The sequence below is a fragment of the Siniperca chuatsi genome, linkage group LG23 (assembly GCF_020085105.1).
Source record: "Siniperca chuatsi isolate FFG_IHB_CAS linkage group LG23, ASM2008510v1, whole genome shotgun sequence".
NCBI lineage: Eukaryota > Metazoa > Chordata > Actinopteri > Centrarchiformes > Sinipercidae > Siniperca > Siniperca chuatsi.
Genome location: NC_058064.1, coordinates 10,132,083 through 10,160,000, shown reverse-complemented (window position 1 = coordinate 10,160,000; position 27,918 = coordinate 10,132,083). Strand labels below are relative to the sequence as shown.

General features: G+C 41.0%; 1 protein-coding gene and 1 long non-coding RNA gene across 7 annotated transcripts in view; one reads left to right on the top strand and one right to left on the bottom strand.

Annotated features, from left to right (window-relative positions):
* plxna4 (plexin A4) overlaps positions 1 to 27,918 on the bottom strand; it is a 240,005-nt gene that overhangs the window by 135,655 nt on the left and 76,432 nt on the right. The gene's annotated exons all lie outside the window — the stretch shown is intronic.
* On the top strand, positions 4,539 to 27,493 carry LOC122871123. The gene is made up of 4 exons (XR_006376794.1): positions 4,539 to 4,634; positions 5,026 to 5,060; positions 26,559 to 26,722; positions 27,233 to 27,493. It is a non-coding gene; the product is annotated as an uncharacterized LOC122871123 (long non-coding RNA).

Below are 27,918 nucleotides of genomic sequence, written 5' to 3'. Positions count from 1 at the left end.
ATACGACTCTTCTTATAAAGATAAATGATTGAGGATATTCAATCATCTACTTGTCCAAGTAGGCAGCCATGTTTGAAGTCAGCGCGAGTTGTTATGTTGCTCTGATGTGTAAATAACATAGTAAAAAAGTTGAGTGCTATTTGGTTTGGTGTTTAACTGATATGGTCTTTGAGAAAGACATCAAAGGGGCCCTGTGTATCTTTTATCTTCCCATCCTGGAACTGGTTAATGCATACACACATGCACACGTGCACACACCACTATCCACACACCTATCCACACACACAGAAAAGACAGAAGGGACGAGAAGGGAGGAAAAGACAACTGCAGCGTCATGCAAAGAGCAGAGCCAGATAAACTTCTGTCTCTTTCCTGTTCTTTCTCTGATGCACCTCCATCACTCCCTCCTTACTTATTCCCTCCCTCCTCTTTTGTCTCCACTTTATCCACCAGTGCTGACACTCAGTAGAGAGAAGTTGTTCATGCTATTTTCTCTGTGTGAGTGGACCAGGCCCATAACTTCTCTCTTTAATGAGCATGTCGTCTTCCGCTGCTCTGCTCATTCCCCAAACACACCCTCTCCTACACTGGCAGCTTTCTGGGAAAGATATAGTTTGTGTATGTGTGTGTGGGCATGTGTGTGAGGGAGAGGAAAAGGAAGTAGAGAGGGAGATATTGTCGCTATGTGACTGGACCGGGCCAATAACTCCTCTCTGTAATGAGTGAGTTAATGTTCGCCTGCTCTCTTAACTCTCCTAACACAGCCTCTCAAATACTGATAGCTTTCTGAGGGATGGATGGATGGATGGAGAGATGAAGGATTACAAGGAATGGAAAGGACATAGGGAGAGAAGTGAGGGCAGATAGTGATAAGAATGAAGTGAGGGATGAAGGAAGGGAAGGACAAAAATAAGGCTAGAAAAGCAAAGTGAAGAGAATAAAAGAAAAAAAGATGGAAGACAGACAGGCGGACCTAAACCAAACACCTTCAAATAACCTGTAAACTAAAGCTGTGAAAGGTTTGGCACAAACAGCCTCAGACACAGACACATACTCCATGCATAAATGCCTGCATCCATACACACACACACACACAAACAGCCTGGGGCTACACCATCAATCCGCAAAACCCTTCTCACCAAACTGTAATCCCCTCAACCTTCCTTTCTCTAGCCTACAGTGATTTCCAAACCCTTCACTGATGTTGCATCACTGTTGTTGTCTGCTGATGACATCACAGACTTTCCATGAGGTATAGATCACTGAGTATTGAACACCAGACACAGCATATACCACCAAAGCTTCTTACAGCCCGAAGCTGGTGAGAAAAGGCTGATTTGCATAATGGCCAGGCTATTAGCAGGTAAAACAAATCAACTTGTCACCATTTAGTAACCCTAGCTATTTCATGGGCAATAGAAATGTGATGTGTAAGCTCCCACCAGGAGAATAAAAGCATAATTTTACCACAAGGTCAAAATACCAACCAATTATAGTTAATACATTTTATGTGGCAAAAGATATCACTTGTCACTTGTGTTCAGGTAGAATTGTATTGACAAAAAAGGATATAGAAATAAAGATGGTTATAGACAATTTTATGACCTGAGACAACAGCTGTGGGGCAAGCACAGCATACACACACACACACACACACACACACACACACACACACACAGTAGACAAAAGAGTTCAGGTCTAAACTTCTGTCTAAGCAGCAATGAAACCTGCTAAAAACTTACTGCAGGAAGCAGGTGTGGATGAATATTCATGAAAGGAGCGAGTATCAGGTTGCCTTTCCAACCACTATTGTGTGAGTGAGTGAGTGAGACAGTGTGTGTGTGTGTGTGTGTGTGTGTGTGTGGTAAGCGTGCTTCTGTTTATCTGTGTCCCCGTGTAGGTGGAAAAACAGCCATTGCTCAGAGAGGGACAACTAAAGAAAGGCAGAGGGTGAAAACAAAAAAGCAGACCAACTGCAGTTCTGAATATTTATAAGGCGTGGAGTGACTCACTGCATATCAGCAGGAAAACGGTTTTGTTCTACTAATTCCTGTTCGATCAAGTTTGATATGAGCTTGGAACAATATTGCACATGTTCAGCAGTTATTTTTTAGAACATATAGATGGGTGCTTCAAAGCAGGGACTTTATAAGGGGTCTTTTGAAGCAATAAATCTATGTGGCAGCTGCTATGCATTTTAATCATCCTAACTTTAATCAGGGTAACCAGAAAAGTTCAGTAGGCTAGAAAAGTGAGCTCATTATGCAAACATGGCTAACAATGTTTGTATTAGACCTTTTCAGAAATATGAAAAATCCAGTGTCTTGGTAAAAAGGACCAATGACCAGATGCAGAAATAGAGCAGAATGAAGGGTCAGCCACTGGCCATAAAAAGGAAAATTCTGGTTATTACAACCTGTTTTTTTAGTTTTAGTCCTTTATGTCTATTGGATGTGATAACATTTTACTCACCAAAGCAATTGCTGTGATTTGGGAACATGGCGACATTGCTACAACAAAGTCTGACAAGGCAAGAAACACAAGCGATCAGACAGGCTGTAAACAAGCCAACAGTTTACACATCTAAACTACTCTATTTGAGGTGAAACCGAAAGCAAGCACCCAAAATGTCCTAGGGTCTAACAAATAAGACGCAAGTTTTAAGAAACCTGAATTATCCTAAACAAGATTAACACCAGCTATACAAACAGGCAAGGAATATGAACACACATAAACATACAAAACATACAAACAAAACATATTAGAAAGCATGTATCATAGATATTACACTGTGCTCTCTCTGTCTCTCTCTCTCTCTCACACACACACACACACACACACACACACACACACACACACACACACACATCTGCTTCAAAGCCTTCTTCTACTGAATGAGGGGCTTTATCAAAACCTGGCCTCTGAAAATGTGAGGGACACATTGCCAAAGGGCATACACACATACACACTTGCACACATACGCACAGACACAGACATGCACACTATCACACTAAAATGCTGTCACGCCACAGTAAAAAGACGAAAAGCACATTTTCTCTGATCGTAGTACATTACCATGGAAACACTTTTTAACAGCTGGTTTGCATGCCAGAACTATGCTGGTATTCACCCTACATAATTTAAGATGAGCTTTGTCCATTCAGTGATCCAGCGGGGGCAATGGCAGTCATACATATTTTAAAAGCAGGAGAGGGAAATGGAGTGAAAGATGCTCCATTGGAGATGTTGCAAGGAAATGTATGGCCGACAAGTAAACTGGGAGAGTACTGGAAAGGTCAAAATCTCTCTGTGGCATGAGGTGCAAAGAAGTGAAGATGGTAGGAAAAGGGAAACTCTGACAAAAAGAGGAGGATAGAGAAAATGAGTACCAAAACACACGCAAGAGACAAAGAGAAGTGAAGAGAATGTGAACTGTGAAAAGAAACTGAGAAAAGAAAATAACATTGTTTCACCCACAGAGAGAAAACGATAAATTATTTATGGAATCCTCTGTTTTTCCCCCAATCAGTTAGGATTATACACTTATTCCAGTGAGTGTGGAGAGTGCAAGAAGAGAGATGAAAAGGAGGGACAAAGGAGCATACAGACAGAGAAAATCTGAGAAATGAGAGGGAAATTGAGTGGTGAGTACTTGACATGATTGGCATTTTAATGTGATACTGAGATAGCTGTGAGACCAACAGCTCACTATGGTTTCAATATCATTTACCATAATAATAATAATAATAATAATAATAATAATAATAATGGCTTCGTAGGTGGACCCACATGGCCGGGGCAGAGCACTGTAGTGGAATCTACTAAAGCTATTTGTTTTCCATCTTTACTTTAATTCTTTACCATCCTCTCTTCAGCTCAAACAGTTGCCAGGGGTTTTAGAGTCCTGTGATGCACAAGAAAATAAATAAGCCATTACAGGAGCTGAAGAGATATTTTTCATCTCTTATCTCATCATGTTTATGTGTCCCTTTGAATCACAATTTCTGCAACTCGTTTAGTTGTAGCTGTATAACTACACCTAAAAGGCAATAGCAAGGAGTGTATTATGCTTTTTTAGGGGAGGAATGCCAGCATACATGGCACAATGGCAACTAACTGGCATCTATTAAAAATTTCACTTGTGGAGCTTGTGGTGTTTGAGGCAATCACTTACCTAACACCTCTAAAATTAATGCAAAGTCACATTTAGGTTGATTGATACATTCAATAACTAAACTTGAATAACTTTAGTAACTAATTATTCTTTGCAGTAAGAAGTGATTCATGTTACACATGCCAATGACCTATAAATCAATAAACTTATGACAGCTGACTATGCAGGCAGAGTTACCTCAAGGTCTCTGTGTGTGTATGTGTGTGAGTGTATGACCTCGACGTGTCTTATCTTGTCAGTCAGGATAGTATGACAGTAGAGAGAGAGATAAACAATGAGTCAGCAAACACCCTCAATGAATTTCAATCAGGCCAGATGGGCTGCTGCTGTGTCATGAGAAATATGCAGACCTGCATTCACCATGAAACAGCTACACAACTACTGCAGACAACAAGGAAAACTGAGGGACCAAATCAGGACAACCCTCTAAACATGACTGCACTTCATGTTGTACAGACAAGTAGGTGATCATTTTACCTTAAATTTGCAGTATTTTTATGGTGGAGCTGCCAATACACAGGGTTTAATGTGACTACCTACTGTTCCACTGGGCACATTAGATACATTTGATCATATCAAATACTTATTAGCTTAAAATGTGCTCAATGTTCATCTTGTCACGGTTATTAATTCCTATATATATATATATATATATATATATATATATATATAATTATCAAAAAGCATTTTGAAATTGTTCTAAAATCTGTATAGCACTCTCACGTGGGTGCCATTTGGTACGACATTGTACTCTGTTTTCTCTGGGATAACTCTAAACTCTGAGATGTTTCTGTTCCTATTTTCATTTCTACCTCTAATAACCCATCTTCCTCTTTCAACCCCTCCTCCAGCCGCCCAGCCTGCTGTTCCAGTGCATCTCCTCCAGGTAAGGAGTGATCGCACCAGCCCATGACACCATGCTGGGACATGTGGCACTTCTGCCACTACACATCTCATCTGCCTAAATTAGCATACATTACGCTATCACATGAGTAGTTAAATTGTGTGGGAGGATGACAGTGTACACTAGGTGGGAGACAGAGAAAGATGCAGGGAGAGACGGAGTGGGTCCATGTCTGGGGAGGCAGGTGTTGCCAGGTTGGATAGGAAGGGCTTTTGAGGAGGGCGCAGCAGGGGTGAGAGTAGAGCTGCAGTGATTACTGATAAATCCATTTGTCAATCGAAAGAAAATTAATTGCCAACTATTTCGATAATCGATTAATCTTTACAGTAATTTTTCAAGCACAAATGTCAAACATTTGCTGGTTCCAGCTTCTGGAATGTAATGGAATGTCTGCTGCTTTTCTTTGTCATTTTTGATAGTAAATGAAGTGCCTTTGGGTTGTGGACTCTTGGTTGGACAAAAGACGCAATTTGAAGATGTCACTTTGGGCTCTGGGAAATTCTGATGAGCATTTTTCATAACTTATTGACATTTTATAGACTAAAAGATTAATTAATTAATTGTGAAAATAATCGGCAGATTAATTGATTATGAAAATAATCCATAGTTGCAGCCCTAGGTAAAAGTAGTTGCAGAAGGTTAGTTAGGCAGAAAGAGCAGAGAAGAAGGAAGGGTGGAGGATTTTAGAAAAATATATGATTGAGACTGAAGAAAAGGGGAATACAGAAAAAGAGTATCCAGGCCAAGTTAACTATAAGCCAAAAGAAAAAGAAAAAAATCACAGGCTGTCCCGTACTTGCTTTTTCTCTCTTGACACCATCACAGCCCTCTGACATCACCTGACGGATTAAGTGCTTTTCATCTTGTGGCAGGGTTTTTCACCAAGAGACAGCAATTGAAAATCTAGCTAAAAAGTCCTGTTAAGAGCTTAACAGCCTCTTTTGTAATGGGGGAGGAAAAGCGCTAGCTAAAAGGTCAATAGGCTTCCACTTAAAATCTTGATGAAAACAGCAAGAACGACAGCACATGTTGGCATGATAATTCCTATGGTGATGCTTATTGCTTTCTGAATGTATTTTCCTCAAAAGCTACACTGCTGTTAAAATCACATTTGCATGCGCTTGCACACACTGACAGAAAGGCGAGTTACAATTTGCAGTATGTCCAGTATGGTGAGGCCAGTCTTAGCTCTAGGTACTTCAACACAAGATATTTTCAATACATTACTTCAAATAAACACACTCATACAAAGGAAATCTGCCAATAAGATTCAGCAGCACACCACTATCAGTTACATATGCATACCAACAGTTTCTCAGGACACGTGTTGTCAACTGAATGTCAAAATGAATTCTGGGGAAAACCGTAAAACTGGGGAAACTTTGCAAGTCTTTGGTATGATATATGCTCTTAGTCTCATTGTAGCGTAATCGTGCTACCGTGAGTTCCTCTTGGCCCTGAGACACCATGCTGAGACCAGGGTTTCAGTGTATGTTCTTTATTTATTTATTTCTTTTCTGTCCACACGCTCTTTCTTTGCATCCGTCCTCTCTCCAACCGCCTCTCCTTATCTCCCCTTGTGTCCAGCAAGCTACTTTATTTAAGGAGAGAATAATTAGTTAACGAGGTTCAGCTGTGCCAATTATCTCTCTTTGATGCTGATCACCTGAGCAACTCCCCACCTCTCCCTCTGCAGCTTACAGCTACCCATACCTACCTCCACACTCATATTCCTGGTTTCTGCCATGTAGAGCAAGGCAACATGTACCAAATGCTTCACAAATCACAGTAAAGAATATGGAAATTGTTTTTTTCTGTGATTGACATCTTTTCTTACACTATGTAAATTGACATGCAGCAAAAATGACACACCTGGTAAAGTAAGCAGGTTATAAATACACAAGGAATTCTTTGCGACTACTGTTTGACCCAGATATAATCAATATCAGAGAAGTCTGGGATTCATTTCAAGATTTCTATGTATCCAGATATAAACATTTTCTGTCTATCAGGGCAATGATACTTAATAAAAAAATGAAACATTTGAGGCAGTTTAGAGGGCAAAACTGTCTTTAAAAGGGACAAAATCATGATACACGTTTATAAACACAAACAAGTGTTGTGTTTGCAACATAGTATTATATCCATCACCTTCAGATTAACCAGGGCAGCTCCAATATCAAGGCAGCTGTTGTTCTACCTACAGCACTGTGTATTTGAATGAAAAAAGGCTAATGATGATCATTATGGTACACCCACATGCACAGCAGAATGGGGAATTATAGTTTGTCTTAATACTGGATAAATGGAGAAAACAACAGGAAAGTTGAGAAGATGGGAAAAAAGAGAGGATTATTAAGTTATTAATCAAGCCCATGACTGTAAAGACTGCAAGTGTTTTTGTCTGCATGTCTCCATCTAGGTCAGTGTGAGACCACATGAGTGGCTGCTTACATAATTGAGTTTGTGTTTAATGTGTTTGTGTTTTTTCTTGTTTGTGTTTAGACTGAGCAAATTATGAAAATTGCATCAATGCTTGACATGTGAGATTGTGTGACAGGACAACTAGCTGGAAAACATCATCAAAAGCCAATCAGTGTCTGACACCACCATGGAGAACTAATAAAACTGCCATTAGTGCTGACGAGTGGAGAGTTACTCATTATGGAGGAGGCTGTTAGAGTGTTTTTAGCAGTGGTAGACTTTAACTTCTACTGTTTGTAGGTATGAGAGGAAAGAAGGGAGTGGAGAGGAGCACATATGTGCAGTGACTTCATATGGATTTTTTCTCTTCAGAGTTCTTGGCGTGCCAAATGCCAGTCTACCCACACAAACACTGACAAACTTACACCAGCACACAACCAGTAATTTGCTTTTATAAAATCTATATGTATGTAATGTTTTTTGTGTTAGACAGCAATCACTCTCTTACATAAAACATTAAACACACATTTGCATGTGCTGCCATTTAGAGTCCCACAGACATTACAGGGCCCTCTGTGGACCTAATGTGTGGTAGTAAACACTGCTGACAATGCACAGCAATATCTGCCTCAAGCCATACTGTTAAGGTGTGTGTGTGGCTAAAGGAAGTATACGGTGACATAGCGTTATCATTGGGGACCAGTCGAACTGGATCAATACAATCTAATATCATCTTGACCAAACACACACACTTGTTTTTCTACATCTTGAAAGTTGAGAAGACTGTTTACCAACATTCATCTACATCCAGGAGGACAGAAGCTCCAAACACATACCACATGCTAAGCTAATGGTGTGGTGCCTGCAGTGCCAGCTGCAAAATGATTAAGAGAGCCTCTGGCCAGGGGCAAAGGACCAGACAGGATGGCCATGCAGGTCACACAGGACAGACACACACACCTGTGCAAGATCCCATTGCCTCACATTAATTTTTGTCTGTAATGCTCAGTCAGCACTCAAAGGCCAGGCTGACGAAGTGGGTGCAACAGGAACATTTTGACCTGGCCCACCATAAGGTCAATTTGAACCCCCAGGCAGCCTGGAAAAGTCTGGGCACAGACAGTAAGTGTGTGACAGTCGAATGTTATGATCCTGTTGAGCAACTAACATAAGATATACAGTGGTGTAAAAAAAGTGTTTGCTCCCTTCCTGATTTCTTATTTTTTTGCGTGTTTGTCACACTTAAATGTTTCAGATCATCAAAAAAATTTAAATATTAGTCAAAGATAGAAAGTAAACACAAAATGCAGTTTTTAAATGAAGGTTGTTATTATTAAGGGAAAACAAAATCCAAACCTGCATGGCCCTGTGTGAAAAAGTGATTGCCCCACCTGTTAAAACATAACTGTGGTTTATCATACCTGAGTTCAATTTCTCTAGCCACACCCAGGCCTGATTACCAAAAGATCTTACAAAAAGCTAGACAAATTCAGGAATAAATGAGAAAGAAAGTAATGAGATCTATCAGTCTGGAAAAGGTTATAAAGCCATTTCTAAAGCTTTGGGACTCCAGCGAACCACAGTGAGAGCCATTATCCACAAACGGCAAAAACAGTGGTGAACCTTCCCAGGAGTGGCTGGCTGACCAAAATTACCCCAAGAACGCAGCGATGACTCATCCAAGAGGTCACAAAAGACCCCACAACAACATCCAAAGAACTGCAGGCCTCACTTGCCTCAGTTAAGGTCAGTGTTCATGACTCCACCATAAGAAAGAGACTGGGCAAAAATGGCCTGCATGGCAGAGTTCCAAGACAAAAACCACTGCTGAGCAAAAAGAACATTAAGGCTCATCTCATTTTTGCCAGAAAACATCTTGATGATCCCCAAGACTTTTGGGAAAATACTCTGTGGACAACCTTCATTTAAAAACTGCATTTTGTGTTTACTTGTGTTATTTTTGACTAATATTTAAATTTGTTTGATGATCTGAAACATTTAAGTGTGACAAACGTGCAATAAAATAATCAGGAAGAAATCAGGAAGGGGGCAAACACTTTTTCTGTAGTTGTATATGCAGAAAGGAAAAGCTGAAAATGAGCTGCTAAATCAACTAATCATAAACACCATAAGACTAGGGATCCATTTTAAATAAGACAATCATAATTAAATATAAAATAAAAATGCTTAAATCTACCATGAACAATTTTAAATTTGTTATCAATCAATCTGTAAGAGCAGATGACACTTTGTTAGTAGACTAATATACTGTAGTTACTTAACTTTTCTACTAAGTAAAACATGAGACAGTCCTGTTTATTGTCCTCATATAAAGCTTAATTGCTTAAACTTGACACAGCTGCATGGCAGCATGCAATTGCCTGTCTATACAGTGGCACAGTGTGGGTGTCTTAAATATGTTTACATACCTGATATTGGGAGAGGGCCATTTCAAAGGTGTACAGAAGTAGATGTAACATGGGAATATAGAAGAAAGGGAGAAAAGGAAAAACAAACATATATTAATAAAGTATTGACTGGGCACAAAAAACAAGGATACACAATAATCCATTTTGAGCAAAAATTATTAAGACTGGCACAACAAAACAACTCAAAAAATGAAATGCTCAATTTACACCACATAATAACCGCATATGTCAAAATTATTCAACAACATTCTGCAGGGGGTTGTTTGTGTGAAGCAAAAAACACCCACAGGCCAAAATGATCAAATTTGTCAGGCAGTTTCCGCTCAAACCCGGAATCTAATTTTCTTCTCCTCGCGCTAACTCTCAGTCCCTGTTAGCAGTGACAGCCCCCACACCCTGTGCCATGTTGTGCCAGTGAGGCAGGCTGGCACGGGGCTGACTGGCGCTCTGCAGTACTGTGAAAGTGCAGCGGCACAGTAGCAGCCTCAGGTTAGAAAGATGTGATTCATTAATCAACACTCCCCGCAGGGAATAGCGCAGCCTGCTGGCACAGCCTCTCTTTCCATTTTCCTCCACTCCCCTCTGACTATACACTGGACAAACAGCACAACAGTATGCTGTATACATAAGGGTATGGATCCACAGTAAAAACACACCAGTATGCATCCCACTCGTAATTAAACACACTTACACATCAACATAAATATTCATACTTTTTTTGCCTGAGCTTTGTCCCCTGAGGCTTATCTGTGGTAGAATGGGCTTGGTTTGGGGACTGACAAGGCTAGGAAGATAATTAGTTGAAAGCAGTGGGAATTTTTATCTGAAAGCTCCAGATTTCTCTTGCCGTCCTGGCCTCTTTGGTTTACATTCGCTTCCCATTTTTGTTTATGTAGCAACAGTGGTTTTATTAATCACTGTCAGCTATAATAGGTCCTGAAGTGGCCAGTAATTGCTGTTTGCAGTGTTATGTACGACATTATACAGGTCTCTTGTGTTGTTCTGTAAAGGTGAGAGGACCTTTAGGGGGAGTACGCTTTTTTCTGTTGTTTTTGCCTTGATAACACTAGAAGCCCTGCAGATATCAGTTTCCTTTACTAAATCCTCATTTAGATAACGGTAAATGATATGCCTTTTATTTTTCACTAACATGCTCTTTTGAGAAAACAATAAATTGAGTGCCACGCAAGCTAAGCCACTCTGTGGATGCAGTGCTTCCTATCAATACACTGAGGATGAGTGTCTGGCTCAAAAAAAACTTGCACATGCCATTAAATGCCCTAAGGTTCCCAGGCTCTTGTTAAGTGCCGGTTTAGCATCATAAGTAACCATGTAGTCTGCCCCATGGAGCCCTCAGACAGACACTTTAAGAGAACAGCCTTGCTGGGATTAGAGATAAAAGACCATAACTGTGCAGCCAAAACACAGTTTGACGCAGTGTGTCTCTCACAACAGTCTTAATGGATATGCTTTAGTAAGGGACGGAGCTGAAAAATGGCAATAGTTTCCCTGCAGGTTAAAGATGAGTCACTAAGGATACACAACTTCTGAAATTTTGAGTTCTTTGGGATTCAAGGAGAAAAACAGGGCATAAGAGCAGCTCACTGACAATGTTCACACACTGTTTTTGAAAGTGTTTGAAGACCGTAGTACACAGAAGCTGACCACAAGTGTGTTTGGCATGGTGTTTAAAGAACAAAAAAACTGAACAGAGATGAAATGTAAACAACGGTCAGCTCCAGTCCAAACAGCCCTTTGTCTCTGGCTGACAGGAAGTACTAACTCATCCCTGTTTAGAGCTGGATCTGTGTGTTGAATGTAATTTGTGGGGGTGCTGGCTCACATTCAGGTCCCATCAGACAGATGGGTCTTGTTTCTTAGGCACCACTAACTTTGATGTTTGAGTGAGTTATACCTTTCTGTCCAAAAAAAATTCCAGACATCTAATACCAGTATTAGTAATACCACATGTTTTCGCTGTATGGAAAGGTCTTTGGGTGTGAAATTAAATTCTGTTTTTAGTCTTATGTAAATAGCATTTTTCTTTTGTCTAAATTAATTAGCTGAACAATAATACCCAATAAGTTAAATCCACATTCACATTTCTCTACTACGATCTGAAAAGCACAAATAACCATTAACCAACTATTAGCCATCTGGTTTTGCCTCACTGCATGGGCTATTGAGGTGGAGAAGCAGTGTTCACAAAACTAGGGGTATTTATCAACTATCCAGCTGGCCATGACCAAATGGGCAGACGAATTCTGCTGAAACAACACACAACACATCAACTGCCTGTCCTGTCAGCCACCAAAGGGTGGTTCAAGAGGTCAACTGATTAGTAAGACCCGCCACTTACTTCAGATTAGACCTCCCTTAAAGGGAAAGGAAAATCCATATCGAAACACCAAAGGATGCAGGGCTATTCCCAGTCATCATGGCAGGGCACAGGACACACTAAGGAACATCACTCCACCCCTCATCTGCATGTCATCCATCTATCATAACAGTACCACAGTAGGTCAAGACTCTTTTCATAGTGGGAGCAAGTCTGATATACTGGGAACCACTTATTTAATTATAATATTTCAAATTCACATTCCCAAAACATATGTGGCCACCATGAGAATACTACCCATTTCATGAATTAGCATTTAAACTCTGCAAACGAGATAAGAGGCGGACAGGGGGGAGATGAAGGAAGAAGGGGAGTGAAGAAACATAATAGTGCATGAAGAAAATTATGGAAATTTTGATTAAGGTTCAACAGATGGGCGTCATGTAGATGAGCCACAGCTGACATTTCTGTGCCAGGAGAAATGAGTACTGAGTCTGGTTCTCCTAAAATAAGGCTGCACTAAATAAACACTTAGAGGAAAGTAGAATTGTTGTATATATGTGTTTGTGCATGGGAGTGTATGCATCTCTGAATAAGTGTGTGTGTGTGTGTGTGTGTGTGTGTGTGTGTGTGTGTGTGTGTGTGTGTGTGCTGTACTTCAAATACTTCAGGGAGTGACAGAGGGGGCTTAAGCTCTTCTTGTTTTTGTCTGCACACTGCCTTCACACACTCGACTGTGGCTCAAACTAATTACCTGTAGAATTCAAAACATTATTTCACAGCAACTAATGACTGCTCTTAATATGCCTGTAATTACCTGTCAATAGGATATAACTGACAGTAACAGCAGCAGGCCTGAGCCTAAGGGGTGTGTGTGGGGGGGGCTAACATAAAGAGTTTGCAACTGGCAGACATGGAGAAATAGTGATAGCATTAAACTCTAGGCAGTGTGGTTTTATTTTCACTTTTTGTCTTTTTTCCCCTCGCTATGTTATTTTCTTTGCCAATTCTTGAACATTAGTGGTGTAATTTGCAGTGATTTTGAAGTGTCCCCGTTCTAAGGAATGTTGTTTAACAGAACTATCTCTGTTCTCTTAAACTACACAGGAGACCCCCAGTACACCATTTTATCTTGCTATTGTACGTAGTACATAACTGTATCTTATGGTACTGTATCTTATTATAGCCTTATTTTCTTTCTCTCTCTCTCTCTCTCTCTCTCTCTCTCTCTCTCTCTCTCCCTCCCTCCCTCCCTCCCCATTGACAGCTCCCACAGCTTCTCTTTGCAATGCAGTAAGCACTCTCCTTCCCTTGCTCCTTGCTTTCTCTTTCCTCTCTCACAATCTGTTAGCTGCACACTCTCGCCGGCTCACCCCATTATTTATTGATCGGGGAATGGGGGGCCAGAGGAGGGGCTGCGTATGGGGTCTGAGAGAAGGCTGAACAATATTTCCATAAAGGATATTTAAGGCCATTGCCTCTCAGTTTTTCATCCACCATCTCTGGGAGACATACTGTGGGTCATAGGGCATGATGAAAGGACAACCCAGGCCTCATGAAATATGGACAGCTTATAAGAGTGGCAATAAGGGGACAAGAGGGAGATGGGGGGGATTTAAGGGGCTTTACTGTGGATTTTAAGGGTGGGATTTGGTGGCTATGTTGTAAACTTAACAGTAAGAAAGACATAAAGATCTTTATTAATTCAAATCTAAGTAGTAGAATGCAGTCCCTCCTCACTCAGCCCCTCATTCCCTCACTCTCTTGCAGTCAGACCACTTTAAGGGCCACTGAAGCCCCCCTTTCTCCTTTGAATAAAGGACAAATGGTGCACCTGGTAGCCAGGCCGTGGAGCGCTAAAATTGAAGCGACATTGTGTGTCATTAAATTCCTCCACACCACTCCAGACTCTGCTGATTTAAAGGCACTGCCAGTAATAGGAATGGTGTGTGTATGTGTGTGTTCTGAGAGAACTGTAAAAGGTCAGAGATGGTACTGCAGTCTCTTGTCAGCATTTATGGTGAGCGGTGTGGCAGGAAAAAGAAAAGGTTGGTAGTATCTTTTCATTTGGGTTTCCCTGGGAAATAGCTGGGGAAATGAGGCTGTGTTTCACAGCTGTCTTCACAGAACACCACGCAGGGAAAAGAGAGAGAGAGAAAGACAGGCAGTAGCTAGATAAAGAAGAGGACATGCAGAAGGATGCTGAGATGTGTAGAAGAGACTGTTGATGACCGATGGAATGGACCCAAGGTGTGAGTGCTGTTTGGTGTGGGGCATGTGTGAATCTGTGCGTCTTGCCAAGGTCAAAGCACTATCTCAGTGACCGACTCTAGCCACTGCAACATGACACAGATGCCAGCAAGCAGACAGACATGCTGAATGGGGGAATACAGAGGCTTTGGATCATGAACACAGGGTGACTAATGTTGACTAATACAAAGAAAACCTAACTGCACAGAGGAATAAATCAGCCAGAAGCACACAACAATCTAGCAGTGAGTACCATAGGTAGAGGACAGGGACTAAAAACACGTGGGTTAATGAGAATTGCCTGTAGGGAAAACAATACAGACATATTAGCTGGGCAACTGGGCAGTTGGAAAATCCTTGAACTTGGGAAGAAACACAGGGAAAGACTACTGTAGTGAATGAGACAGCGAGAGACAGATGCATCTGAGGCAGCAACACACTCACTCACTCTCCCCATTGGTTTCTGTAAGGTCTTCCTCTCTAGTTACAGTATAAATGATCTATTGGCCATCATTTAGCAAGGCTGCATGTTAATCATTCATCACAGTTACCATTCAGTGTGTTGGAGGCTGTTAACTGGCTAGCCAACCTATGTGAGACAGAGAGCAGAAGGCTCCCTTTGGGACCCACTGGAATGGAGAATAGCGATGGATCATCCCATGAACATTAATCATACTAGCCTAGTTCCTAATACAAAGTGCAAACATGAAGGGAGTTAAGGTTAAGGGGTGTGTTCATACGAACTGTATGTATGTATGTTAGAATATAAAAGGAAGAGGAGGGCATATACAAACAGAAACATGTATTATGCTAATTACCGTTCAAGTGTCAAATTATAAAAAATTCCTCCCACACACCCCAAAACAAACACAATGCCCAGGTTCAGCACAAGCAGCAATACACAGACAGGTTACAAACACAGAATGCTTTCTACAAAGCATACACTATATTTACATTATAATACACACACACACACACACACACACACACAATATATTATTTATCAACATGATCTATCATGTGCAAATCAATGCACTTGACTACTAACAACCTCAACAGGTTTATGCATTAGGATAACATGGAAAGCAGGGTATTTAGTGAATTATGTTTAGTTTGGAACATAATGAGCATACAATAAATGAGTGAAGTGACTATAAAACTGTAGGAACTGTTTGAGAAAGTTAAAAAAGATGTTTTGATGCTTTTTTCAGAGAATTCAAGCTAACCACAGTCTCCATTTAGTGCAAAGAAACAAACTACTTTTACGAGTCTACACTGGATGAGCATCTGATACTCAAAAGATACATTTTTGGTGGTGGAGTATCGCTTGTGAGTTTATAATTGTGCTACCTTCAGTTAAAGTCTTATAGTCCAAAATGAGGGTAATGCAAAATTGTTGAAAAGCCAGAAGCTGCCACTAAATTTGTAAATATCAGGCAGTCTGAATTTGCAAAAAGCCAAGTAGCATCCTAATCGTACAACTGTGTGTGTGTTGTAGAGCGTTGATGCTGACAGAGAGCAGACAGAGAACACAACAGCATTAACTGCAAGCAGGGGACCTGTCACCTGAAGACAAGGGATGGAGGGGAAGGGAAAGAGAGAATACAGAAAAATGAGAATATGGCAGAGGAGAGATTAATAGAAAAAATGGAAAAGTGCAAACTGGAGATGGCAACACACATGAACTGCAGGCAAGCGAAGGTGAACAGGTGAGGTAGAAAAAAAACTACAAATATGGAGAAACACTAGGAGGGAGAAAAGGATAAAGACAACAGCAGTCTATCTGGTGTGTGCATGTGTGTGTTTGAGTGTGTGTATGTGCATGTTGAGTGAAGGGGCTCTTAGTCTGTTTTATGTATGAGCATTTATGATCTCCCACTCACAGCCTCTGCTTGGATCTAGAGGATACTATTCTGTAACCCTGCACATAGGAGGAGGGTGTTGGTGGATTTGGACACACACACACACACACACACACATGCAATTCAAACAATTACACAATGCTGATGTTCTCTTGAGAAGCCACCTCAAACAAATGGTTGACCTGTGTGTGTCTGTCTGTGTGTGTACGTGTGTGCATGTGTGTATTTCAGACATTTATCTTCACAATGTCTAGGTAATAAACAGTAACAGCTGCAGTCAGTCCTAATTAAATACCTGTGCATCTGCTCCTGGATCTGTCTTGCTTCTTGTGTGTCTGTTGTGCTTAATGAGTGAGTGGCTGCATACTTCTCTGTCTGTGCATGCATCAGTGTATTATATGCAAACTTTTACCTCCTTATAAATAGTCTTACCAAATATTCTGTTATATTTTCATCCCTTGATTTGCTATATCAATGTGTGATTAGTTTATACCATACCTGATTGCATACTTTTAATGTAGCATCATAAAAGATATGGCCCTCAATGGGTATGACCTTGACTTTCAACCAAAGTGGGGCCATTACTGTCAACATTACCATCTATAACAGAGTGTGAAAGGAAAAAATAAGGGTGGATATAAAGACAGAGAAGAGGAAGAAGAGAAGAAGCCAGAAGGTCAGAACATTAATCACTTTTGGAACTAGATAAGAGAAATAATGCGTGAAAGAAAAGCAGATACTTATGTTGTGATGATGAGGAAGAAGATGATGAAAGACCGAGCAGAAAGAGACAGAGCTCTTTGTGTGTCATCAATAGCGGCCAATGTCCAGATTTTAACCATATCAGCCTGTCTGTCTCCATTCAACTTCATCACCTTCCCTCAGGCTATCTCTGGCTCTAAATTGAGGTCAGATGTCACCAGTGTGTGTGTATGTGTGTGTTTGCTTACATGCGCATAAGGACAGGCCTCAAAAATTTAAGCTTTGGTCATTACATCCTAAGCAAACCCACACAAAAACCATATCAGAACAGGCAGATGCAGAGAAGTGTCTAACACACTTAACTGCTGTCCTTAATATCATACTGTCTGTCTATGCTCCATCATCTCACACAGTAGCATAAGACAAACATGTATTGCCATTCTTTGTCCACTCTTTGTGTCTTCCACTAATGTTTCCTGTATTTTTAAACACAAGGCACCTTGACCCTTGTCACCAAGCCTGTTTAATAGAAGCCTGTCCAAAGGCAGACCTAATGAAGACCTCTAAAGTATAACAGCTGATATCCATAGAGTTGTGTACGTCCACGGTATACATAGGACCAGTGAAACCACTCAGTTACACAGCTGACACACTCCATTGTTTGGATAATGGTAGAGACAAGTCATGCATGCATAAGGGCAAAAGTCCTATGTGTGTGTGTGTGTGTGCAAGCCAGCCTTCACCCCAGGGGTGACACTCGGGGCAATCATTCTCGCCTCTGCATTGTGTTTAACCCCTGACCTTTCGGAGGGATACAGTGTCAGAGTCCTAAATATGTCTAGACCACTTACTGATCGCTGGGGTCAGAAGAAAAGAATTGGCCACAGGACATCATTGACTGAGATTGATGAATGCAAGAGGAGACACTGAAAGGATGTTTTTTGATATTAGGGAAGGGACTCTCTTGAAGAAGTTGTTGTTGCAATTCTGGCAAATACTGTCTGGAAGGTAAGAGTACTTGTGAGAGTTTGTGTCCATGTGTGAATATTCTTTTAATTACATAACAGTAATTTGCAGAAATGTCATTTTTATTAGTTAATAAAGTAATTAATTCAGAGTCAGAAAACATTAAATGAAGCTGTGTTTATCAGCTTTAAGCCAAATCAGTTCAACAGCATTTAAAAAAAAAACTGGAAGGGGGAAGAGAAAATGTAATCAGTAAATGATGAGCAAACTGATCAAATACAAATTTGGAAAAAAGCGAATATGTATTGGCTTTAAATACTGGCTGCAAATGAGGTGGACTAAGTCCAAAAATATCTATCAAACATAAAAAGTGAAAACAGAAAATAATCATCCTTTCATAGTTGGATAACAAGATGGCTACAACACACCTGCTGTGTATTTGGTTCATTTTTATGATGGATTAGGTGCTCTAAGTCAGCAATCTACATAATGTAATGGAAACTGACAAAAGGGCTCCTAAAATGTGATACCCGATCTCTGATAATTTCCCTAATGTGTTTAGGTCATCTGTATTGTGTCAACACAAGCTTAAGAGTGTGTGTGTGTGTGTAGGGGGAGGGTTGGGAGTTTTGGGAATCAATAGCGTCACGTGCTTAGACATATGCTAGGCTAGTTATTGGCTGGGATCATCAATCAAAACACAATTGACTCCGTGAGTCTCTGCAAGCCACAAAATTGTGGCGCTGTCCCACAATCCTCTTGCCATACCCCAATGGTAATGTGGGCATTTTTGAGTGTGTGTGTATTGTGTATGACTTTGTATGTACTCAGGACACAGAGGTGATCCTTTGGTATTTCCCATTATTCCCGTTACAGAAGATAAAGGGCACTTATGGATCAAAGGAAGGACAATAAGAAGGTCTACTATTTCAAACACACAACATCTGCTATCAAGGGAGAAGCACTTTGCCCTACGAAGCCCCTCTCCATTAAGTATTGGAGTCTTGAGAGCTTGAGGGGGGAGGAGGTGGGGTTAAGGGAGTATGAAATATGGCGGGTGCTAGTTAGGCAGTTTGCCTTAGGGATGCTCTCTACGGCTCTTATTCCATCTTCAGCTCCATTGTGGGATGTTGTGTATCCTAGACCAGTCAATACCCCCACCCCCTTCCCGGGAGGTGAGCCCTTCTAAAACATGCATGAGTTTATGAGCTGGGAATGCGCCACTAGAGGCCTTTAGGGCTTTTCGAGGTGGTGGAATATCTAAAAGCTAAGTGAGACCATCTTTCCAGGATTATGTCTAAGGGCTTTCCACCTCCCCTCTTATACTCTTTTACTGTTCCTGCACTCATCTCCTCCTTCTTTTACCTCTTTTTTCCTCACTTCCTCCCAGACAGACTTATGCCTCTATACATATAAATCAGTCCCAAAGCCTCAACCCTTGAGGCAGGTATATCCACAGATCCAAGCTGTTTAGTGTAATGAGAGAAACTCCCATGTCCATTGTAAAAAGCTTAGATTTTAGTCACTCCATCAGGAACCATACAACCCCATCATATACTGTAAAAGAAAATATATTTCAAGCAAGAAGCTCGGGTCTCATCCCTCTTGATCTCACTTTTTTAGAGCCTTATGAGGCTTTGTAGATTTAAATTCAAAATCCTTGATAATCTAAAGGAGAAGCAGGGAGATTTTGGTCAATGAATGTTTGATGAGCCCAAATGGCCTGTTGTGTGACCCAGCTGCTTAGGGCCAGGTGGGTTTTTAGTGCAGGACAAAGTGCAGCTGAACAGAGTTGGAGCAATGAGGAGCTATAAGACAGAGAGGAAGATAAACATTGGGAAAAAGTTTGCCAACAGGATACAAAACATATTTTTTATAAAGTTGGGGTATAGTGTTCCTTATCTAAATTCACTTTAAGGAGGGCTTTATTTACTTCCTGTGATATAGTCATTTCCCTTCCATTCACAGAAAAAGTTGAGGATCAATGCCTTGTCATGCCTAATGTGCACTGTCTGCAATCCTTCATATTCAAAACTGGGTCTCGGTATCAGAGCATAGCTGACACAAATCACAGCTCAACAGTAAATGTGGAACAAAGAATGGAAAGAAAGAGGGATAGATGGATGGATGATGAGAGAAAGGACAGCCACAGCTGATGGAGGAGAGGACCCCCTGCTTACCAACATATTAATCATTAACATACAAAAAGAGCATGAACGAACGCAGACAGGATGACGCTGAAGCCACAACACTTTACATGCAGTTCCTCATCAGAAACATGATCAGCACCATGGAAGGGCAAAAAGAGTTTTTCTTATATAAGATATGGATAGGAGTTGTACTTTTCTTTTTAACTAGCTCTCACTTCATCTCATCAAAACCAACCCTCCTACATCTTTTCTACCATGACTTCAAATCGTACTTCCACCCATGTCTCTTTCACACATTTTCCCTTACCCTCATTGTATTTGTTGCTACTTTAGCTTCTCGTGCTCTGAATTCCTCCATCTACCTCTCCCTCCTTCTTCCTCCATCACAGACAATGATGCTTAGTGAATATTACACTCATCCATCCTTCTTTAAGTGCCGCCATTATGGTTACCAGATGCACTTATGGCTTTTTAGGCCCATTGATTGGCACAATCAATACGTCATCTTAGGAAAGTTTGGAGACACTACATTAGAGCCCCCAGACACTCAATGCTTTAAGCAGTAATTTGTATGGAGATGGGTACTAGTTCTTTATGTTAATGATCAACAGCAGGTGGGTTGGGGTGGGATCTTAATGCCTTATGGCTGCTTCCGGTATTTAAATTTTTTTTCCACATGCGTACTGTGGTCAGCATGCTAAACATTATTTTCTCTTTTCAGGCCTTGTCACTACCATAAATAGTCATAAATGCCCTTGCAATATTTTTTGACATAACTGTCATCAACTGTTTATATTATTCATAATGCGAAACCACCGCATACAAAGTGGCCAAGATATTTGATTCTATAATTATATTAACAAGTGCAACAAAACAGTAAGGAATACATCTTATGTACTACTTTGTGAGGTTCACTCAAAGTTCAAGGTTTATTTACAAAAGGGTAATTTTGTTTTCCAGACAGGAGATGTAGCCTTTAGAGACAACAACATAACAGACATCACAAGAAAACAAAAGAAATGTCATTAAAAAAATTATAATATAAAACAATGTGCACATTTTAGCCTAGAATAAAGCATGTATTTAGTTCCCCATGCTCTCCTCGTTTTGCATTACAGTAGCTTCTGGCAAAAAACCTTTCCTATATTACTTGATTTTGCACCTGGAGTCCCTAAACTGCCAGCCAAAAGGAATTCACCATGCAAGGAATGGGATCATGCCTGAAGGATTGCACTGGCTTTACACTGAAGATGCAGTTGTTTCATTTGAAACACACCTATAAACTTTCTAGCCTACTTAACAATTCAGTTAAGGGAATTCTTGTTTTGTCAGAGACAGGGTTGCTTCACAGTTCTGACAATATGGGTTTATTTTATGGGTGGATTACCACGGTAAGTGTAGCATCCTCAACTTGAATCTCCACCATTTAGGTAAATTGCATAGACTTGAGCATGTTTTCACAAAAATATTGAAAGTTAGGGACACATTTTGGTTTCAAGGACATATAAATGACAGAAAATTGCTCTCTTGCCTTGCACAAGTCTTGGTTGTAATGACTCTAGTCAACATTTACGAAAGGAATGAGTTTTCAACCTGTCCCTGCATCAAGGTAAAATTAGTCATCATTAGCATCATCATCACTATGGTTTTCACCATCGTTACTATGAACTTTCTGCACCATTATACTCTACACATTTTGGAATTCACAAATTTTATCCTCACAATGCCAGTCTCTACTGTCGAGCACTTGCACTTTGCTACACAACAGATAAGCTCTGATTGCTTTGCTATCTTCCTCTGGCCGCCAAGGTAATCTGGGATGTCAGGCACGCAATCAGGCTGAAGCAGGTGACATGTGACTGACTGGCTGAACAATGGGATGGAGGTTGGGTCTCAGATAAGAGAATTAATATTGATTGCACATGCATGTCAGACAGATTGTGTCCATTAGGAGTTGCATAGCTCTGCTCAGTCACACTGGTACCATGCCTTGGCTGATTGCTGAATGAAGAAGGAGGACCAAAAGTAAATTTATTCAATCAGTCATTTAAGTCATTGTTCATTCAATTGTAACTATTATAGATTTAAGTGTTTATTATGAAGTGGGTTCTTTTATGTTGATTTAGGGGCTAAGCTCTTTTTTTAAGCTAATTTCACAATGTCTGTTCAGCATTTTAAGATGGATTATTTCTATGATAAATGTTCCTAATTTCATGGTTTGTACTGTACAGTCATACTGTAAATACTGAAATTCAGCCATTTATTAGCCATTAAACGTATTCAGTCCTTATTTATTACTGCTAATTTATTTTCTGTGGTCTGCAAATGTGCTGCTGACACAGTAAACTAAAAGTTGAATAGGAAAAGTATTCAGTCATTTGCTGACTCATTTGCTTCACTGAGAATGAGGTTACATAAAATGTTCCATCCATTTTCCCAGCAGCCAGGTTTGCACAGTCCAAATAAAGCTGCCGATATCACCATCGAGTCACCTATTCAAAGATAAGGCATAAATAAAAGCACTCACACACTCAGTCTGGATAGTGTAAGTAACACCTAAATATAGATCTGCGTGTACAAGTGTGCATATTTATGTGTGTGTGAGAGTGAGAGACAGACACACAGAGAGCGCTAAGAGCTATAACTGTGGGAGTGTTTTACAAGCTCAAAGCTGTGCCTGCTCCTCTAATTCAGCACACACATTGCACTTTCAGCAGATCAATGATCCCACTGTGCCTCATACACACACTCTCTCTCCTCACACCCACACATAGGCACAGATACCATCCACAATGCACAAACTCTTGTGCACATACACCAACACACTACATTCAATACTCCTCATTTCATCCTCCCTTCACTCCTGCTCTGTTTCTCGTATATACGTGCTCTCATACACCCCCCTCTCTTTTTCTTTCCATCCCTCCTTCTCTCTGAAGCCCTGAGCAATTACTCATCAAGACTCTAGAGAAGAGAAAAACGTAGGGGGGGGGCAACAACTGAGGAGAGAGAGAAGAACAGAGGGATGGATGAAAAGAGAAGAGATGGATATAGAGCGAGGGTGAATGAAAATTGCCTGTCACTGACTGCAAGAGTCTGTAGCTTTTAAACAAGTGCACCTCAAAACATCTGGTCTTCAATGACAAGGGTCAAGGTGTCAAGCAAGACTGTGTGTGTCTTACTGTGAATGTGAACGTGTGCATGCGTGTATGTGTGTGTGTGTGTATGTGTGCCTGTGTGTGTGCAGTGTGGGGTTAAGGGGAGTGTGTGTCTGTGAGGGAGGTGGGTCATAGCAGTATGACACAACATAATTTATTCATTGGGGAGGGTAATGTGTGTGTTACAGCTGGGACACACAGTCCTATCAAGCAGCTGTAGCTCTCTATGCAAGATAACACACACACACACACACACAATAGAAATAGCACCAATATACTGGAGAGAAGTTATAACAGTGAATACAAGTAAATTCACTGTATGTGTATATGGGTGTGCGTCCGTGTGCAGTCTCCACAGCCGTCACTAAGCTCTCAGGTTGATCCATTTAAAACACAATGGAGGATTACATTCTCATCTGGCCACTGGCTTCAGCTTGCACAGAAAAACACTAAGGCTTTAATACTACCTTGGCACACAGTGAGTCTGTGTCTAAGGGAGGTGTGTTTTCATATTTTATGCAAGCAACACAAGTTACAATATACAATTGTGCATCTACCAGTGTGTGTATGTGTATATCTGTGTGCGCAGGAGGCTAAGGCCTGTCATCACGAGGGCAGGTTGGGGGGATAAGACCCCTCTCCAGTGTGGAGTGGTTGTGAATTGGTTTTGGCTCCAGGCTAAATCTCCTCACAGACACCTCTTCGTTTTCTCCACAAGACCAAAAAAAAGACTCCTTTCACTCAAGCCTCACACAACACATCCAATTCACTGTGATTGGAGCCAGTCCTTGGCCAAAATGCAGGTGTGAATGCACACACAAACACACACAATGTCTCTCCCTCTCATTGCATTTCTCTCTCCACTATCTCATTTCCACAACCACTGAATTATTTTCAAAACAATAATGGACCCCCAAAACAATGACCCCCCCCGTCTATCCAAGCCTGCCACTCTTCCTCAATCAAACAACAGCTTAACCATAAACCCCTGCTCGCTCACACACAGTTACCATTCCTACATACCCAAGCCCCCCACAAAGAAGACGACAGTTGCAGTCTGTCTATCCGGCAGTATTCAGGTCCCTGATTAAACCAGTGCTTATTGGTAATTAAACACTGTGCTTTGTGGCAGTATCCAGAATGCAGTAAAGCACTCCACCTCCCCACCACATACACACTCAGCCCACCTCCATTGGCACAGTGCCATCCCCTCCTCTCCTCTTTTTCTGCCTTTCAGGGGGCCGCAGGTGGTACAATTGGCAGTAATGTGTTCTAATTGTTGGCAGCGCTGCCCGGGTAAAGATATGTAGTGGGGAGCAGGAGCTTGGCTGGCGTATAGCTGGAGCCAGGAGGGGAGGGAGAAACGGAGGAATAGAATGTAAGGCGGAGATGGAGGAAAAATTGAGGATATATGGAGAAGGATGGAAGGAAGGACGGGAATAAAGGAACATACCAAGCATAGAATTTGAGGGGAAAAGGTGAGGATGTGGCACAAATAACACAAGAAAAGGAAAAGCAGAACTGGGAATTAATGGCAGAGAGGAGAGATGGAGAAATATAAACCAATAGAGGATGCTGTTCCTGTCGTGTCCAAATGTTTCCTTTGCTGTTGTTGTTTTTCCAAGCAGCTTGGAGAGAGGCTCCCCTGGGTTGAGGCTTAGCTATAACTGCAGCAGAGACAGACACAGCATGAGCTGCTGGCTTCATGTAGTAACAGAGAGGTTAGATACAAGCCTAAGTTGCGCTCCAAACCATATAAACCCCTGGGGGTTTCCAATTCACTCTACATATATAGAAATGTCAAGGAGAGGAGTATGGTAAGCTTAAATCTAATGCCAGTCAGTTTATACTGTAGCGTAAATAATCCATGTACATTTTGTTTCTCTCCATTACTGATCCATATAACACCATAGTAATTCAACCTATATACACTTCATAACAAGACACCTGGTGCTTGGAATGTGAAGTGCAATAGCCATCTTGGCTAAACTACCACAGACAGAAACTTGACCTTTATTAACAGAAACTACATGGAAGCAGACAACATGGTGATATGGTGATGGCTGCACTTTAATTACCAAGTGATGTCTGGAAAAGTACAGTGCAAAAACTGCAACAATACCACAGAAGCTGTTTTTAAAATAAGGAGGGCTCAATGATTACCACATAAAAACAGCCTGTTGTTTCATCATCTGTGATGGAGTTGTGGGCAATGTTGGATTTCATATTAGAACATCAAATCCAGGTCAAAAAGCTTAGTAGCAGTCTTCAATGTTGCACCAACAAAAACGACCCGTCCAAATACATCAATACCATGACAATGCCATAAAATAAAATGAGTCATGGTTCATTGAGATTCTTTCCAAGCGGTGTCTAATGTGTATGTGTGTGAGAGTGACTCAGCAGCTCTCCCATGGTGCAATGGCACCTGTTCTTCAGTGCTCATCGACAGGTGTTGCCATCCCTCCTGAATATTGTTAACGTGGGCTAAATCAGATGGAAAGGCAGAATGACAGCCACTCATATGCCATGAGACACTGAAAGCCAGAAATAGTCACTTCAGACAATGTGGTGAGATCTAAGGATGTAACTATGGTGGCAGACATACTGTACAATATTTCTACATCTACTTTCAAACATGAATACCTGCCACTGAGATTGGTCTATATGCATTTTATTTTATACTGTCAACGCTACATTGAACAGTATGCTCTAGAGAGTGACAGGAAAGATGGGATGATGAAATAAAGGTCATAGGCCGGATTCAAACACACTGTGAGTATGTGGTATAACTCTTAGCCCCCTCTGGCAGCTGGATGCCCAAAAAGAAATGCACTATTTAAATATATAAGGGTGTGGTAATGGTGCTCCCACCAAGGAAAGATGCATGTTTTGTGATCAAACTTTAAATTGTGTGTACATGTAGTATGGGTGGCTGTGTGTGTTGGTCTTATCTCTAAAGGTAGATTGGCAAGAGAGAGGGGCTGCTTCACATGAAGCCACATTGATAGTCACACACCCAATCATGGTTATCTCTCTGGCTACACATACACACACACACATATACACAGACACTAACACACTCATGCAGACTTGGATGCACATACAAATCTCTCTCTCTCTCTCTCTCTCTCTCTCTCTCTCTCTCTCTCTCTCTCTCTCTCTCTCTCTCTCTCTCTCCCCCTCTCTCTGCTGCACAAGCTGTTGGGTCATCTCCATGCAGGTGGAAACTTTGAGAGGAGACAAAATCCACTGGAATGAAAACTGCAGTGAGCTTTTGAGAAAACACTCTACACTGCAAGGCGCTGCTGCTGCATTACCATGGCAACGGTGAAGAGAGCATGTGTTGGAGTCAGAGTCTCAAGGTTACTCAATCTATTCATGTTTTAATAATACCACTCCCTTATGAAAGCGAATATTACATCCCTTGTAAGTATGATGAAAATACTTATCAGATCTTTCCAGCCAGTGTACTTGTCCAATGAACATGGATAACCTGCCATCAAGGTTAAGACAAGGAAATGAACTGAACACATCATTTCTTGGTTTCATTAACCAAGACTCGAGTTGATGAGGCCTGATTTCAGACTATTACATGTGCATACTATTTTGGGCTTGGCCTATTTAAATGGGACAAAATTGGTCAACACCACCGGTGTGTTTCCTCCTTGGAATAGACAGAGCTGGGAGGAGAAGGAGAGAAAGAAAGCCTTTAAAGCCCGTAAACCACCAGAAACATAGATGAAGAGAGTCTGAGGAGGGATGGTAGTGTTTACATAAGAACAGGGAAGTGAGGAAATAGAATTCATCAAAGCAGTACAACAGCTTTCCATGGTCCGAATACGCTCCATCTTTTCCCCATGTGTTTGTGTCAGAGGTGAAGCAGCAGGTGAGTGGTGACTGGCACTGTACTGATCTGTGGAGGCGGGGGCAAGGAAGCCTGCTGGGATTTGAGTTTTCCACCTGATCCATCTCTGGACACACATGTGACCTACTGAAGCCGATGACAGTGGAGCTGACAAATAGCGTTCTGCATGGAGTTAATGAGGGAAGAGCAGATGTATGCTGTCCCTCTGAAGATACAAGTGCATGTGCCTCAGATACAATTAATTGTGTACTGTATATGCATGCTCACACAATGCCATAATTAACAAATGTCGTAAATAAGTCAGTCATATTTATGCACATAAAAGCACATACACTACAAAATACACAGAAATACTGTTTTTTTTCCTGTAGTGGATAGCAGTACAAACTTGTGATGCTCAACCCTCACAGCTCACTGTCTCTGTTTCTTGCAATCTTTCAGTACCAAGTGCAGAAGCATGCTAACACAGTGTCATGTTAGCAAGGTGGTTTACACAGAGACATACACATATGGATCTCTTTCGCACAAGAAAGACACGTGATTTTCACATGCTCACCCATTTATATATGTGTTGCATATAAAAGTATAGCACATACATCATGTACATCTTCAAGCAGGCAGCCTAATATAAAAATAATCTAAATAAGAAATATGGCAAGCTGCACTATATTCCCTTCACTTTAAATAATTAAT